This window comes from Neophocaena asiaeorientalis, unplaced genomic scaffold, assembly GCF_003031525.2.
Source record: "Neophocaena asiaeorientalis asiaeorientalis breed wild unplaced genomic scaffold, Neophocaena_asiaeorientalis_V1.1 scaffold147, whole genome shotgun sequence".
NCBI classification, from domain to species: domain Eukaryota; kingdom Metazoa; phylum Chordata; class Mammalia; order Artiodactyla; family Phocoenidae; genus Neophocaena; species Neophocaena asiaeorientalis.
The window spans coordinates 6,505,382-6,512,270 of record NW_020173758.1 but is presented as its reverse complement, the minus strand read 5'-3'; positions in this window follow the sequence as shown (position 1 = coordinate 6,512,270).

Genomic DNA, 6,889 nt, shown 5'->3' with positions numbered 1-6,889 from the left:
CTTTTGCCAGCAGGATAACATCCATACACTTAGGGTTGATGTTCAAGGCCCACCACGATCTGGTCCTGATTTAGCATGTCCTGGTCAATTTAAATACTTGATTCCAATTCAGCTGATCAGGGCAAAATTGCAAATAAAAATACCTCATATTTACTGAGTGTTTACTCTGCGCCATTCACAGATTATCCTTAGCATGGTAGTCACAAGATTTGACCTAAAGTGATCTTTGTCCTAACCTGACTCTTGCTTTGTCATTCTGTCATCTCACCTTAACCACCAGCTCTATTACTTTACTTTCTTCATCCATTTCAGTCCCTCTGATTATGTCATCCTGAGTTTTTGGCTTCTCTAGTTGCCTCTGCCATCATTTCCTTTGAGTTCTGTATTCTTATCACCATGACATTTGTCCAACTTTCCTGTTTGTTAACTAACCCTTTTTCTTGTCCTCTAGATGCCCTTCTTAGAATTACCACCACAGGAAGACTTGTTGGCACTGACCCCAGCAACTTGGGCTCTATTCTATTCTTTGGCTTTGATATCACAGGGGTGGACCCTGGACATTCTGAACCTAGCCTTCCTGGTTTATTATAAAATCATGCTGTAGATTTCCTAGAATGTCAGGTTTAAAAGGAATCCTAAAGTCTATAACAGTACAACCACTAACTGAGTTAAAAACCCTATGTTCTTTCTCTTATTTTGCTCATTCCTTTGAATAGTGCTTCAAATATTTGATGGCAGAATTCATATCCCTAATTCTCCTGTTTCTAATCTAAATATCCCAGTTTCTTTAGTCATTGTCTCCAGCTTGACTAATTTCCTCAAAATTAGCTTTATTTTTATTACTGCCCCTTTTACAATAAATGGTGGAAAGAATTTTTTTTTTAATGTCCCAATTATGTTCTGACCAGTTTGGGCTAGAATAGGGCTTTATGTTATTTACTATTAACTTTTACATAACTTTCCCCATGATGATGATTGGGATCTTTTTAAATCCTTGTTCTGGAATCAGTGTATTAGTTACTTCCTGCTTCAGCTTCAGTCTCATCTCAGATCCGAATCACAGTGCTGGGGTCAGAGTGCCATGCTTCTTCCCACAAAGGGCAGCAGCTTTTACTAACTTCTCTGCAGCAATGTACAGATATACCACATATTGCCGTGGGTATATCCAGATATGTTATGAGTGTTGGAGAGTTCTGCACAATTCTCTTCTGCTAATTGTAACTCCCACTCATCTCCCATTCACTGAAACCATCTGAATGCCAGTGAGGGAGATATTATCAGATAGAAAACCTTGAATCCATGTTGATTTACTTCTTAGCGTTAGTAACAAATTCCTCTTCACACACAACTAATTGAAACACATCCGTGTGCTTATCACAGATGAGATTCCTCCACATATGAGACTTCCTCTAGGTACTGATCCATAGTACACCTAGTACGCATTGGGTAGTCATTTAACCAGTTATTCTAACTGTTCCACATCCTCTCCAAACAATTAAAAAAACTTATCAAACCCTTGCCAAAACTTTGATTTCATCATGTCTATTGCATTCCTCTTATTTAGAGGCTTCATGAAAAATAAAAACTAGTTTGTCTTAACTTTCTTTCCCCTTTCAGTTCTGATTATTACTGCTCCATTTTTATTTTTAAAAGCTTTAGAATCTTAACAGGGTCCATGTCAAGCTCCCCTTTCTATGCTGTTTCTATGCAATCTACCTCCATTCATCAGGATTAGTCAAGAATTAGCGGATTTCTTTTTCTTTGTAATTGGGATGTGATTCTCCTCTCTAATGGACTCATTCCCCATCCCCAGAACACACCCTCCTTTCTCTCTCCTCCACCCGCGCCACCCCCCCGCCCACAAACCCCTACCCTGCTGGCTCTCCTAGCCTTTGCTTAGGGTCTGAAATATCCTGTTCTGTTATGTAACTGTGTCTGTATGTCTTGGCTCCTCGGCTACAACGAGAGTTTTCTGAAGGTGGGAGCCCTTCATTATACTTCATAGTGTCTAGTGAAGAGCAAAGCACCTAACAGTCCAGTAAAGACATACTTTCTGAATGGATGAATGAGGACACATTAATTTTTCTTAGCTTTTCTCCACATGAATACTCCTGCAAAAAATATTCCAGCATATATGCCTTCTTGTGAATGGATGCTTTTGTATCTAGAGAGTCCCAAGAGCGAAGTTATTTGTACTAAAAAAATAGATGTTGCTAGATTCCTTTTTCCAAAGACTTTATCTGCATTTCTCCCAGCCATGTATAGGAGCATTGCTTTTCTCACATCTCTTTTAGCAGTAAGTATTTTGTGTTGGATTTCAATCTTTGATAGTTCATTATTAAACATTTGCAATATCTTTACTATTAAGTTTGTAAATATTTTCATACGTTTTTTGATCTTTTTGATTTTCACTTCTGTGAATTTGTTCTTCATGTTGATTTTCAGACTCTGCCCATTTTCATGTTTGGTTGCTTGTCTCTTTTTATCAGTTTAAAAACTTTTTGTGTATTATTGTTATTCATTCTCTGCTCAAACTTAGCATTGCAAAAACTCTTTCCAAACAAATTGTTTGTCAGGCAGTGTTGGTGGTATAGTGGTGAGCATAGCTACTTCTAAATAAATTGTCTTTGAGCTTGTTGTATACTTTATGTCTTTCAATAAGATTTTATAGTTTTCTTTATAAACTATATTGACAAATTTATCCCTAATTATTTTGTAGTGTTTGTCAATATTGAGAAAATCTTTTCTCATTTCTATTTCTAGGCACTTATTATTAAAATAAAGTTATTGATATTTGAATATTCATCTAGTATCCACCTATTTTACCATTACTGCTTGTTATTGTTTTGGTTGTTACTCAGATTTATTGGGCGTTTATACCATCAGCAAAAGCAGATAACTTGATCTCATCTTTTTGAGACTAGTTATTTTATGTTCTTGTTGTTTTGCATTATCTAGAACTTCTAAGACAATGTTTACTAATAATGCTGGCAGGAACAAAAATTTGGAATTTCTTGGAAATTAAGACTGATTCTTCTAGATAGTTTTTGGATCAAACAGAAATCAAAAGTGAAAAGATAACTAACCTATCTAGAGAGGAGTAAAAAAGAGACATTCTACCAAAACCTATAGAACCTAGAAAACACTGTAGTCAGAGGAAAACATATATATATTCTTAAATGACTTCATTATTAAAGAAAAGAAATATTAAAAAATCAAAGGGGAGAAAAGAATTTAATACCCATTTTAAGAATTTAGGAAAGAAACTAAAATGGAATTAATTTAAAAATTTTTAAATGACCCTGTCCCTTCTCTCTCCCTCTTATAAGGACCTTTCTGATTACATTGGACTCACTTCAGAAATCCAGGGTAATCTCCTCACCTCAAGATCTTAATCCTATCTGCAAAATGCCTTTTTGCCATATAAAGTACCATATTCATAGGTTCCAAGGATTAGGGCATGAACACTTTTTTTGGGGATGGGGGGGTCATTATTGGGCCTATCACACAAAAATTTGCGCTAAACTTCTCTTTTCCAAAATGATCAGTTTCAGCTAAACACACATTAATTAGATTTTCTTTACTCTCTGTATCTTACAGCTTTAATTCTTTCTTACATGCACTAGTACAGAACACTATAAAGCACTCATTCTGCCTTTCAAAATTATTCCTTTTTTCCCCCATTTTCCTTCTTGCTGACTTTTAACCTATTTCTTTCAAGGTTTCCAAATTCAAAAAGTATAAATACACATAATGATCAAACATGTGCTATACCTTAAGTCCAAAGCGATTTCCTCAAGAGTTTGCTCATGATGGCAGATGGCCGCTTAAACGTAGTAACCTATATGTTTATTTAAAATTCAACAGAAAGGAGATAAGTGTCCAGTGAACAATGTTGGATATTTAACATAAGGAATCTGGGGTTCTTATGCTCTTCAGAAAGCATACCACAAAAACTTATCTGAACAATATTATCAGCCCTTCTTCTTTCCCATAACAAACTGAAGACCTAAGATAGATTTCTTTTTTAAGATTACTTGCCATCTGTTCTTCAAAGATGACTAAGCCTGTAGAAGTCTATTTCATGTGTATGAACTAAAAGTAACAGTATAGAGAATAACAGTGCCAATTCTGGAATCAGACAAACCGTGGTCAACCATAGCTCCATCGATTATTGAACTTAGGAAAATTACTTAATTATTCTAGTTTAATTTTTCTATTGGTCAGATAACAGTACGTAGCTGGATTAATGTAAGTATTAAATAATTCATGCAAAGCACTTAATCCAAGATAGGCATGCAGTAAATTCTTGATAAAATTACTTATCAGTTCTTTTTACAAGGTCTCATTAAAAATGTGCCAGACACATCACACAAGGATTTGTTCCCCAGCTTTGATCAGCCTGAAAAACAGAGGCACTCTAACCCTGGAATCAATGGGACCACTACTGAAAGAAAACTTTCAAGGTCCTTATTCTCCTATGCATGTCATTAATGCTGACTTCATTTGTTGATGAAAAAGAAACAAGTTGGTTTATGCTATCATTAGCCTAAGATCCTGAGTATATACTTCTTCAAAAGGAAATAGAAAAAAGAAAGATCTAGTCCCCTAGAATTTCTCTGTTACTATTAGTCATGTTTCTCTTTTCTCTTCCTGATAAAGCTATAAAAACTCTTTTTAAAAGACTCCTAAAGTTTCTTTACTTTGTTCAGACAGTTTGAAAAATTAAGACTAGTGCTACTCAGATAAATCCTAGAGGAGCCCATGTCCCCTTTGCATGGCAGAAAGAAGGGCCAAAAAGCAGACTTTTCTTAGCAAGGGTGAAACTGGAAGAGGTGTAAAGTAGTATATTCTTTTATTATATCAAAGATGTAAACAAAATTGCAGAGCTACCTGGTTGAAAATTTCTGAAGAAATAAAATGAATTAGTAAATTCAGTTGCTCAAACACAGTAATTTAAAATAATAAAGTGGCAGTTTTACTCTTTTCCCAGGATTTCCTCAGGTCTTTCTTTATCTGCTTAAGTATTATCAGATTCCCACAGTAGTAAATTATGCAAGACTGGAAAAGAGTGAACAAATGATTCTTGAGGCATAAAGTAACAAAATTTGTATAAGGAACCTGAGGTCGGCTGGATAGCTGGTGAAATATTGAGGTTTAAACCTCAATATTTCACTTCAGTGTCGCCAAGTAATTCTGGCTGCGTCATTCCCCAAGTCCTGTGAGAGTGTGGAGTGATGGTGTGCAGGCTCTTTATGTCACCTTCCCTCCCTCCAAGACCTTATTTAGAAATTCCAGAGGTGGTTTAGTGGTGAAAGGTTGTTCAAGTACTTTCCTCTCCTTTTTTTTCTCTTCAGAGCAAACACTCAAATACTCAGAGAGCCAAAGCAGCTGTCTCACTCTATGTCTGGATCGCAGAGCCCTAAATATTTATAGGTCTTTGAGAATTCCAAGTCTCAAGTTCAGGTAGGATGCTATTTTTACTTGGTTGCCATTTGAAGACTTACTTGCAGTGGTTAACACACTAGAAGATAACTTTTTTGACTATAACTAATACTTTCTAATTTGGAAAACTAATTAGAATTAGTCATTCTAATTTAGTCATTAGAATGACTAAAAATATTTAGTCATTCTAATTTGGAAAAGTATTCATACCAAATATTTTATTTGGTATAAATAAAATAAAAATACCCATAATACCATTGTCAATGTAACACTGTGATCTCCTTTCCTCTCTCTATGTGTATATGCATATAGACACAGAGTATTCAGATTTTTATGATGTTTTCACATTTTACATACAATTTTTATTCTGTTTTTATTAATCTATTATTTTGTTATTCCTTTACTGGAACATAGGCATTTCCCCATGCCAATAAATATTTTTTGAAAATGTTATTTTAGTAGCTAAATAATATTCTGTTTTATCCACATATAATGTAAGAAAAATGGTTCTCCCATATCTCACTACTGTGGCAGCCCTGGAACTAAATAATGGAAAAGAAGTTATCACTAAATTCAGAAAGCTGGGAGAGGAGCCTCTGGGAATAGTCAGGGGACAAAGGTATAGATAGAAAATATCAGATGAACATGAGGTGTCAACCTCCTAGAGCATTGCCCTGTTCCTGTTGGTTCCTTTCAATGGCTCTTACTCCTAAACAAAGCCCAAACTTCCAAGTCAGCATTTAAGGCCTCCCACAATTTGCTACAACTCACTTTTCCAACTTCAGTTCTTACTGTACTTGTTTACACTTTCCCATGTTTCTGCCAAATGGGCTGGTTGCCTCTTCTTTACATAGAAGTCAAAAGTCTTTGCTCCCTCTATACCCATGCTCACTCTTTCCACTTCACATTGAATGTCTCTGCCCTTCCTTATAGTGACTTGTCTACATCTTATCCCTTGTTTCAAGATGCAGCTTGAATAGCACCTCCTTCATGGAGCCGTGCCTGAGTCCTTCTATCTCTCCTGGCCAGAGTCAGTGTTTTTCTCCTCTCAGTTTTATCTTTACCTATGCATCAATCTTTACTTGAATTATGGCTATTTGGGCACACATCTTATTACTCCTTTTAGATTACGCATCAAAATTTTTGAATATTTCCATGTCACAGTATTGTCTTGAACATTGTAATTTTTATTGGCACACACTAAGGAATTAATAGCATCCACTATTATAACGCTCACTTATCACTTTGTGTCCTTATTTGAGTAAAACTCACCTGAATGGTCTTTCTTACATTCATCAGAGAAATGTTTTATGATGGTAACTGATCTCCAAATATGGTCCCCAATATTTCCTCTTCACTCTGTAAATTCCCAAACACATCAAGATGTGGAGCTACCTCTTACCCGCAACCCTCAGAATCTGGACTGGCCTTGTGAATTGGCTTT